The sequence below is a fragment of the Solanum dulcamara genome, chromosome 1 (assembly GCF_947179165.1).
Source record: "Solanum dulcamara chromosome 1, daSolDulc1.2, whole genome shotgun sequence".
Lineage (NCBI taxonomy): Eukaryota > Viridiplantae > Streptophyta > Magnoliopsida > Solanales > Solanaceae > Solanum > Solanum dulcamara.
In genome coordinates, this window is record NC_077237.1 from 6585737 (window position 1) to 6596842 (window position 11106).

The window sequence follows — 11106 nt, forward strand, 5'->3', positions numbered from 1 at the left end:
CGTAATTTTTAAATATATAATAGGCAAAAAAAGGAAAAATAATACAACTAAATTAACATTAAAAAGTACAGAATAAATGATCAAATTATCCTTGTCTAGAAAGCAGGCATGCTGTCGAACACCTGCTTCCTAGACTTTTAAATATTTTATGTTGTTAATTATTATGATTTATAGTATTATTTAAGTAATTTTCAAATGGAAAAATAAATATTTGTTTATTCTTGTAGGAAGAAATAATCATTGTATAAGTTTAAGCACAATTTTATATACAAATATGTAGATTGGGAAAATTAGTCATGGTATAAAATTCAACATAAGTTTATATATTCTCTGCTTGCTACTTTGATTTTTTATATAAAATAATATATGCATAAGTTAAACGAAAATTTATGTATTATTTGTTATTGCATGTGTTTCGAACAGTTCTTTAATAAATAAGTTTTTGTTTGATAATCAATGAATTAAATAGATTTTGAAGTAGAAGGGGCAGAAAATATTCTGAGCCCACAAATTATTTGTGTCCATAAGAAATTATAACCTTTTCATTGTTGTCAATAAATTGAGATTTTTTTTTATGTAATAACAAAAATTTAAATTACAAAACTCCGAAGAACTCAAATGGTGAAGCAAAATTACATTGAACGCTTATCTTTTTGGCCTTCGAAAAAAAGATGCAGAGTACGCAAATTTGATAGAAAAAAATAATCAGACCATTTATATATTCAATTAATTATTTTAGCCTTTTAATATAAACAATATAAAATTGATAAAATAATTAAGAGAATGCAAAAGAGATTGAAGGTTATTTTTTGATTTTTGATAATGAAAACTTAAGCTGGGTCGAGTCAAGATGTTGGGTTCGAAAGCCTATTGTTTGGCTGAATATTAAGGTCCAATTTTGGAATTAAAAGAGGGTAAATGGACCTGATTTTTTTCATGTTTTCATTAAATTCAAATTTGATAAAACAAAAACGAGATAAATTATATATTCAATTAATTATTTAAGCTTCTTGAAATTGACAAAATAAAATGTTAGTGTGAGCATTTTAACATTTTATTAAATTGCAATTTTAGCAATTGTCCATTGATGACATTTAATGTCATCTTTATTATTCTTTCTTTAGTGCATAAAAATGTCTTTCATTATCATCTTTATTTAGTGCAAGACTAAATCATTCCATTATGTATTTTTAATCTAATTATCACTAATAAGTGGTACACTAAGTCATATTATTATGTATTTTTAATCTAATTATCACTAATAAGTGGTGCACTAAATCATAATGGTGCACTAAATCATAATGATACACTAAATGATGATAATGATGGCATTCTATTATTTTTTCATCTTTGAATGATTTTCTCTCCTATAAATAGAGAGGTCTTCTTAGTTTTGGAATGTAAGATAAGAGAAGAAAAAAAATTGAGAGAGTTAAGTTTATATAAAAAAGAGAGTTCTTATTAGTTGAAGGGAGGTGTTCTTTGTGTAGAGCTTTAAACTCAACTCTTGTCCAGAGTTTGTTGAGTTACATTTTTGTGATAAGGCTGTTGTATTCTGGAGGGGACAAGTCTAGAGGACTACTGCTGGACCAGTGAAACGATTTACTGCAGTGGACTTGAATCTCCTTAAAGAGAGCGATCCGCGCCTCAGCCAAGAAGTGAAGTTAATTTTTTTATTTTTATTTTTCAATTGTAATTTGTAATCTTATAATTTCACCAACATAAAATAATTATTTTGACATATAATATTTATTTTAAAATAAAGACTAATTATGGTGACTAATTTACGGTTTAATCGATTTTTAAGAAAATAGAATTTGAACACAATTTTAGAGTAAAGTCTCCAGTATTATTTGAAGTGAGAACTATATAAATCTATATATCATAATTATATAGAGATATCATATGTATATAATTTATTCTTATCATTAATTATCTAGAATTAAAAAGGTACATAAATAGATAAATATTAAAAAAGTAATAAGGGATATATTAGTCAAATAATACTCCTAATTAATATTTTCTTAAGAATTATATAAAATATTATCATGATAACTAAAATAAAACGAAGGAAGTAGTACATTAATTAAACATGAAAACAAAAACCTTTTTTCTTCTTAGTTTTCTCATACTCATTTCTCAATATTTAGTCATAAGTCAATCAAAAAATTCCTTACCCTGCTTGTGCCGCATGTATTTGTACTGGCAATTTATGCAGAATGGGGCCAGAAGATATGAGTGGCCAGAATATCTATTGCTATTAAATAAAAATAACTTAATAATTTTTTTAATGAATGTAAAAAGAGTTAAAATGATAATTAAAATAAAATAAAAGGGAGTAGTTGTACTTTTGCTTTATTGATCTTTGTGGGTCCTAAGCTTGAAGTTGTAATTTTTTTATTTTAAATAAAAATTAGGAATAGGGTGGAGGAAATAGGTGAGAGGATCACGAGATGAAGAATAGAGTCCTCATCAATAAGGTGAAAATTTAGTTAGTTAACTACGTAAACTACTAATATTTGTTAACTTGGGGTTGTGATCTTTTTAGCATGGTGATTAAAACAAAGAATAAAAAAAAAATTGTCCATCTAATTCTCTAATTATCCTAAAAAAATTATCATATCAAATCAAAAATAAATATTATTTATGAAAAAATTAGATTACAACTACTCCAATTTATATATAAAATTAAAATAAAGCCTAACCAAACCAAAAAATGAAATCGATACAACTAACTTTTATTGATCTAATTTAATTTATAAATTTAAGAATGAATATAATTAATTTGATTAATAAAAAAATTGAATCAAACTGAGTGAGGAAAGTAAATTGTGTGTAGAGCAGCCCAACCTACCAATAAAGGTTAGATGGAGTGGTAAATAGTGATTCATCCTTAATTAGAGGTTTGGAGTTTGAATCTTCTTGAATATGTAATCACCTTTGTTACATAATATTTTACTCTCAATGTAAATTTTTCGGCGCGACCTTTTTTAGTCGGACCCAATATGGAACTCCCACATCGGGTGGACCAGAAGCCCTCAATATGGGACTTTTTCATTTGTCTTAGCTTTGGTGAAGTTATCTAGTACCTGTTGCTGATAGGAAGGTTATAGGTATTCCATAGATGATACGTATCTCATAAAATTAATTGAGATGAGCATCCGGACTCTTAGCCAAAAGAAAATTCAGTAAAAAAGGAATAAAGAGGAAAATTGAGAGAAAAATTAACAGGCCAGGAAAGAAGAGTAGTGAGTTCACCCAAGAAATAAAACAAGAAGAGTTGATGTTTTGATGGATTTTGAGACAAGAACTAGGTTTACAGAAGAAAGGAAATAGTTATAATTTGTGTGATTTTGTTCTTGCCCATGTCAAATCTTGCTTCATTTCTACTGTATTTAGCTCATAGTAAAGTAGGTATAATTTTTTCTTAATTGTCAAGACCAATTGGCACAAGGGTTGTGTATATGTCACGATCCTGACCTACTGTGATTGACACCCACATTAATCCTCCGATGGGAGAATCGATATAACACTCAAAACTTAACAGACTTAAAGAGACAAAAACATTTAAAAATACAGAAGCAGATTTAAATAATAGTTTTAAAAGCTGAGTTCCCATATAACTCAGTAATGTAACAAATCAAACATAAATAATGTGGAAATACAACATCCTAGAATCTGAAAGTCATTATACCAAAACTCTACTAACCATCAAGTCTAAAGAAAGGGGGTGCAATCCGAAAAAACTATAAAATAAAATAAGAGTACGAGAAGTCTAAGTCTTGAAAGAAGGAACAAGACTGAGAAAAATTCACAGAAGCTTGAAAGAACTGACTCACCTTTGAACTCTGAAATCAGTGATCTTCTAGTTGAGGCCCTCAACAGCCGCCTGAAGATGCACTGTATTAAAAAAAGAAAGAGCAAGTGCAGTATCAGTACACAAAACAACGGTGTACTGATAAGATCATGCGGCTATTCCAGTAAGTGAAGTATAAGCAAGTAACCACAACACAATAAGCACACATATAGTGAAGACTTTACCACTTATCATCTCATAAATAGTACATAAACATATACACAGGCTAACAATCTCAATGTCAATGCCACAATCAAAGAATGGCCTTCTCATGGAATCCACACTCAAACTATTAGTGTGTTGGAACGTGATACCCGATCCAATAATGTGTCGGAACATGAAATCCGAACTAATATTGTGTTAGAACGTGACACCCATCCAGTTGTCAGAACGTAACAGCTAATCCAATTATGTTTCAGAAGTGACGCCCGATCCAATCAAAAAAAACACAATGAATAGTTTCACACAATTCCAACCATCAAGGAAGGTTCATTGCATGCAATTGATAATAAAAAATCATTTCATTTGGCTAAGAAAAGCGGAAGATAACCTCAAGTATTATGCCCAAATGAACTAGATCAACTCCTTGTCTAAACATGCCTCTACAATACTAACATTTATGAGGACATAGAATAAGCCACTATCTCCCCGAACAAGAAAAGAACATCTCAAAATAGTAACATAGTCTAAAATTAGCAAGGGAAGAAACAAGCTCGATAGGTAGTCCCCAAAACATGAGGACTTACCAAATCAAGCGAACACATCTCCTATCTAGCCATGAGAGTGTGTAAGGTGATCGCCGAGCCCTACATTATAACATAAATAGGCACAAAAGTATGCATTAGTTCTTTGAATGTACTAAGTATGTGAGATATGCATGAACAATGAAATAAGGCATAAACAATATGTAACATAGGATGCATAACCAATGTAATGAAAAGCATGAATAAGGCTTGAAAAGCATTTGAAATCATATTAAACTTGTGGTCAATGCATCATAAGCATCACAGTAAAATTTACTTCATGTCATATAACTTGTGAGATAGGACCTTTAACCTTATGAGAGATCATGGACATGTGAAAGATATTAGTAGTCATAGTAAGAAATACCTTAACCTTGAAAGAGGGACCTTATACTTTTTGTGAAAGCAACCATTAACCGACATAAACCATATGAGCTATAACATGAATTTTCAATGTTTACCCATACATCGGAGGAAAGGGGGAGACTACTTGCCAAGGTAGTCTCCTATATGCCTAAGTGGATATACTAAGCTACATGAAGGATCGACCCTCTTCTACGGGTGAGCCTCATAGGAATCAAGCCTCTTCTACAGGTGATCCTCTAATTAATCAAGCCTTTTCTACAGGTGATCTTTTATCCTACGGTGGCACGTAATTATGGAATAATGGGATCTTTCTACGTGTCTTTTGCCTTTGCTACGGGAGAGAATACCTATTCCAAGGTCCACTGGTGCTAGGTAAACTCTTAAGGAATAGACAAACTATAAAACATAAACTCAATCAACATGTGGGAGGGTCCATATCTACTACCCGTCCACTCTTCATAAGAATATAATCATAGAATAGCTCCTTAACTTTATCTCATGTAATATGAGTGTAGACCTTTCATCATCACATATCTTTTTTCGTAAAATATCTTTAGGGACTTAACTCACTCTATTATTAACTTGCTTGAACATTATAGAATCATCATTCATAAAACTTTTTTGCAAAAAACACCTTTAAACTCATTTGTAGACCTTGTCAAACATTCATAAAGCTTTCGTTGAATATAACTTGGAACTCAAGATCATAGTTATACTTGTAACTAAAGGTAAAACATGCATACATGATAGATGGACTTATCACAACATAATAACTTCTTTGATCTTAACTTTGATCATCATTATAACTTTCATCATAAAAATCATAATCTCAACTTTAAATCATGAAAACTTTACTTGAAGATCATTGAACTCATAATCTATTCATGAAAATCAGCTTTAACTTCATAATATTAATTTGAAATAGCTTCATTCATGGAAATTCATAATTTAAATTAAAATCATGAAATTCATGTGAAAACATGCATATAATGATCATTTATAACATCTAAAAATAAAATTAAATCATTCCAATGCAATTCATCAAAACTAGGGTTCATAATCAATTGAAATTGAAAGAAACCTTGAGAAAACCTTGGGACTTCATAAGTGAAAGGAACCCATGAATCAATCCCACATACCTTGATTGAATCCACTAAGAAATTGAAGATAAACCTTGTTGATCTTGAGACCCTAGCTTGAGTGTGGGAGAAGACCTTTGAGAGGATCCCTTGGGAGAGAAGACTTGTGATTTTTGAGAGTTAATAATAGAATGAGAGTTTGAGAATACTTAGGGTAGTCAACAGTTGATAGTCCCAAAAAGTCTAAATACATTGAGGAACTTATAGGAAAAATACCAAACAACGCCTCATATAAATCTGATCAGAAGACCCTACGAATCACTTTTTACGTATCATCAAAGTGTTTATGGGTCATAGACCCAATTCGTCCTGTTAAACCTTGGAAAAATCTGAAAAACTGAGTCTTTGATCTTAAGTTTCTAGGTCGTAAACATTTCTATGGTTTGTAACTTGTTTCCACGGGTCGTAACTCAAGGTCGTAATATTTTTAATTTGGCAGTCTTTAGTAAAATGGCCATAAGATTTTACTCCAAACTCCAAATGAGACAAAATTAGTGGAGTTGGAAAGAGGACTCAAATGCCTTTAATTTGATAGGTCATCTATTTAATTCGTTATATTCTAGAAGATATGATCATTTAAAATTGACCACAGTAAAATCTTTCACCAAAACTCAATTGGTAAGAAAACTTTCAACTCGACTTTGTGCTAGAGGATTCTTGTGACCTTAAAACCTCTCCAAATATATTCCCACACATAATTGACCTTAACATCTATGCACAATAAAAAATCATTCCTTTACGACACTATGGATGGCTCCTACGACTTATCATTTGGTCTACGGATCGTCAATATGAGTCGTCAAACTTGTGCTCCAAAATCATAGGGTATTGTAATGAAACTTGGTCCCTATGACTCATCCTTATGAGTCGTCGACTCTCCTACGAGTTGTACAAATGAATCATCAATTTTTCTCGTCACTTAGTCAAAAGTTAGAACATAGGAACCAATTCTACGAGTCCATTCTACGACTCGTAACTCATTCTACGATTCATCTCGTTGAGTCATCTCGAAAGTACTGAGGCTTGTCAATTTCACAAAATTAGAGATCAACTCTACGGCTCACTCTACGAGTCGTCAACTTGACTTGTAAACTCAATTCCAAACTTAGTTGATTTTCCAACTTTAATATTATTCCTACGAGCCACTCCTATGACTTATAGGAGTCCCTACGACTCGTTGTTCAAGTCATAAACTTTGGGATAGTCCCTTTTCTTGGGGGAATTGAGGCTTAATCCTAAATTTGAGTTTTAGGGAATTGATTATAAAATTGGGTGAGTTGTTGGATCTACGTTATATATATAGTATGGGTGTTTATGAATTCCTTTACTTACGAATATAGTATACTAGTTAGATTGGAAACGTTTTGAGGCATCGAAGAAAAGAAAATCACCGGTAAATTAGTTTGTTTGACTTCGGTTCTTCGGTTGAGGTAGGTTATGGTTTATTCTATATTATAGAGAGACTCTTAATAATGATTGATAGTCGTTGAGTAATGTTGAGAAGTTTTCTATGGTTGATATGTTGTTGTGATTGGTCTGCATTTCCAAGACCGTGAAATCCATAATCTTGAACTTGCCCTATCAAAAGTAATGCCTTGAATAAAAAAGACTTGATGAAATATTGTTAATGAAGTGGAATGTGATAATAAAAAATGATAAATTAATTATATTATGGGATTGGATGCCATGAGATGACACGATATATTTGAATTGGGTGTCACGAGCTGACATGATATATTTGAATCGGGTGTCATGAGCTGGCACGATATATTTGTATCGGGTGTCATGAGCCGGCATGATATATTTGAATTGGGTGTCATGAGCCGACGCGATATTATTGGATTGAGTGTCACGTTCTAATAGAGTAATATTAAAGGAAAATAAATTAAATGAATTAATACTACCTAATCTCAAATAACTTATTTCTCAAAAGACCGTGGTATGGAGGCTTTAGTCCTCATGTATATTTTTGATATCGTTGACTGATTAAGTAATTATTTTATTGTGTTGTCATTTGATCTTGATCTTGTTGTTTGCCACATGTTAAAGGCTATATAGTTGATTTCCTGCTATTATTTTATGCATATTGATTCCTATTTCGAGTCGGACGATGATACCTACTCAGTACATGTTGTCCTATATTGATCCCTACTTGTATTTTTCTTTTTTATTTTATTTTATTTTGTGGAGTGCAGCGAGTGTACAATCGACTTCGACTCGCCCTCAGCTCTAGCAGTGTCCAACACATCAGGTTCCAGGTGAGCAATTCCTTCCAGCTCGTATTGGATTCTCTCGGCCATGGCATAATGTCCTTTGTTTTCGGACACAAACTATGTTATTTATTTATTTTGGTGTTTGATATTTTTAGACTTAGTATTTAAACTTAGATGTCCTTGATGTGATGACTTTCAGATTTTGAGGAATGCTATGTAATAGACTTTAGCGGTTTTTGTTATTTCTTACGTTAATAAGCTTTGAGTTTCCGCATTGTTGTCGTATTTCATAACTTGAATGGCTAATATAAGTTGGGGTTTGTATCTTTGGTTCTTCCACTTAGGAGGTTAAGTGTGGGTGTCACTCATGACCCATTTTGAATCGTGACAATTATATTTAATATGATGTACTTGTTTAGAATAAGTATTAATAACACAATGGACACAATAATAGGAACTAATTGTAAGTAGAAAATAACAAGCATAATAGTTGATACAAAAGAAACCCACTAATTTTTTATTATTTTGCGCAACATGAATTGTAAAACATAATGGACCTACAATATTTATCCTTAACTATTATTAGATTATCGATTAACCTGTTTAGAAATGTTTTTAAATCGTTATGAAATCTATATTTTGAAAAAATAAATAAAATCAAAGTCATTATCAAATCGTTAAATCAATAATCTTCTATTAATAAATCAATAAAAAAAATTTGAATTATCGAATTTGGTTCAATTTTGAATAGTCCTAATTGACACAGGCTCTAGACAGAGACGATGGAAAAAAGAAACAGAAATATTTCGATGAAGCTGACATCACCTCTCTCATGAAGGAAGAATTGTTGCCCTATAATTTATATAAATCAGAATTATATAAAGATATGTTTTTTAATAGAAAAAAATGACAAAATTATCTTAAAATTAATTTGAAAAAAATATTTTTAATCTTACAAAATAATTATTTTAAAATTATTTAAAATTGAAGAAGCTAAAAAAAAATAACTAAATTGTGAAAGTGACAAAATTAGTGTCAAACATTATAAATTTTACAGATAATATTGTTACACCACTATTATCCTTATATGTACCATTATTACTTCAATCTTGACCAGACTATATTGGATCATATCTCCATTAAAAGGTTATAACACATTAATTATTGTTTTATGTCCTATAAATTAAAGCTCTTGATCACCATTCACCAATAACATAAACATGAAGGAAATAAAACCCTTTTTTCTTCTAAGTTTTCTAATACTCATTTCTCAGTATTTGGTCATGAGTCAATCCAAAATCCAATATCATTGTGCCCATTGTTATTGTACTGGTAACAGATGCAAAGGTGGCCCAGATGATCCAAATCAATATGAGTGGCCAGAATTAATCGGAGTTGAGACCATGCGAGCCAAATCTATAATAGAACACACGAATCCTAATGTTTTTGTAATTCTGCTAGCTAAAGGATGCTTTCACACTATGGATATATGTTGCAATCGTGTCTTTCTTTGTTCTGATGAACATGGTCGTGTTAAAACACTACCAATGGTTGGTTGATAAAACTTTTTCAATAGAAAAATCAGATTATACATCAAAATTAAGTTTGTGGTATTCAAGAGCTGTAAGACATCCATGATGGAGTCAAAACTTTTATTAAAGGAGTTCAAAAAATATATATATATATAAAATTGTTTCAAATCAGATTTAATATCTATTATATATATAAAAATTAATTTTATTCATATATAAATAGTGTAATTTTCTATTGAAGGAGGCTCAGATGATCTTCTCGACCCTATCTGGCTCTACCTCTGGTAGACACACATTATCAATTATTCCAAAAGAAGTAATGTATTTTGAAACATGAGAGTCAACAACATTTACAAGTAGTTTTCAAATCCACTTTTAAATCCTGATATCATAATAATTAGAGATTATACAATAAATATTAATTATATTTATAAAATTCGTCAAAATATATTTGTGTAATCACCGTTAAAAAAGAAATCAGTTCGTCTCATATAGAGTAATCATATAGTAAATTAATCCTAAATTATGAATTAATGTCTACATATTATAAGGCTATAGTAATTTTCACGTCCATTCCCTGATTATGTCTTCTCTTTTTTTTGGGGGGTGGGGGTGGGGGGTGGGGAGTGGGGGGTGGGGGCGCTAAATACATAGATAACAATTCTAATTTGCCTTTACTTTTCATTTTAGCACTCTCTAGTATATATGAATGTATTATGTGCATATTTATTTAAGTTCCACTTATCTCTTAACTTATTACATTAACGTGTTATTTAACTTGACATCAACTGATATTTATGTTTTCCAAAATGGGGTGTGTTACTGTTTAAACTTGTATAAAGTTAAACAAATAGACGCACACGTCCTGCACATAACATAATATATATCATACATGATATAATACTAATTAGTTTTAGTGTCATGTGAATTGTCATGTAAAAACGCGTGTGTCTACTTGTGCACATTCAAAGTTGGAGAATGTAGATGACAGTTGAAGTCAAGTTAAATTGGCATATTTAATTTTTAAAGTAAAGTTTGGGGGTGTAAATGATCTCCACCCCAATTATTTCGAATTATATCTTTAATATTAAAGGCATTTTTTATTTTTAATGCATAGTATTTAGGAGGAAAAATTCAATATATTTTTATTAAATAAAAATAATTTAATAAACTTTCTTTTTATAAATATGAAAAAAGCTAAAATGACAATTAAAATTAAAGAAAGGCAGTAATTATATATGTGTGTGTGTTTGTTGG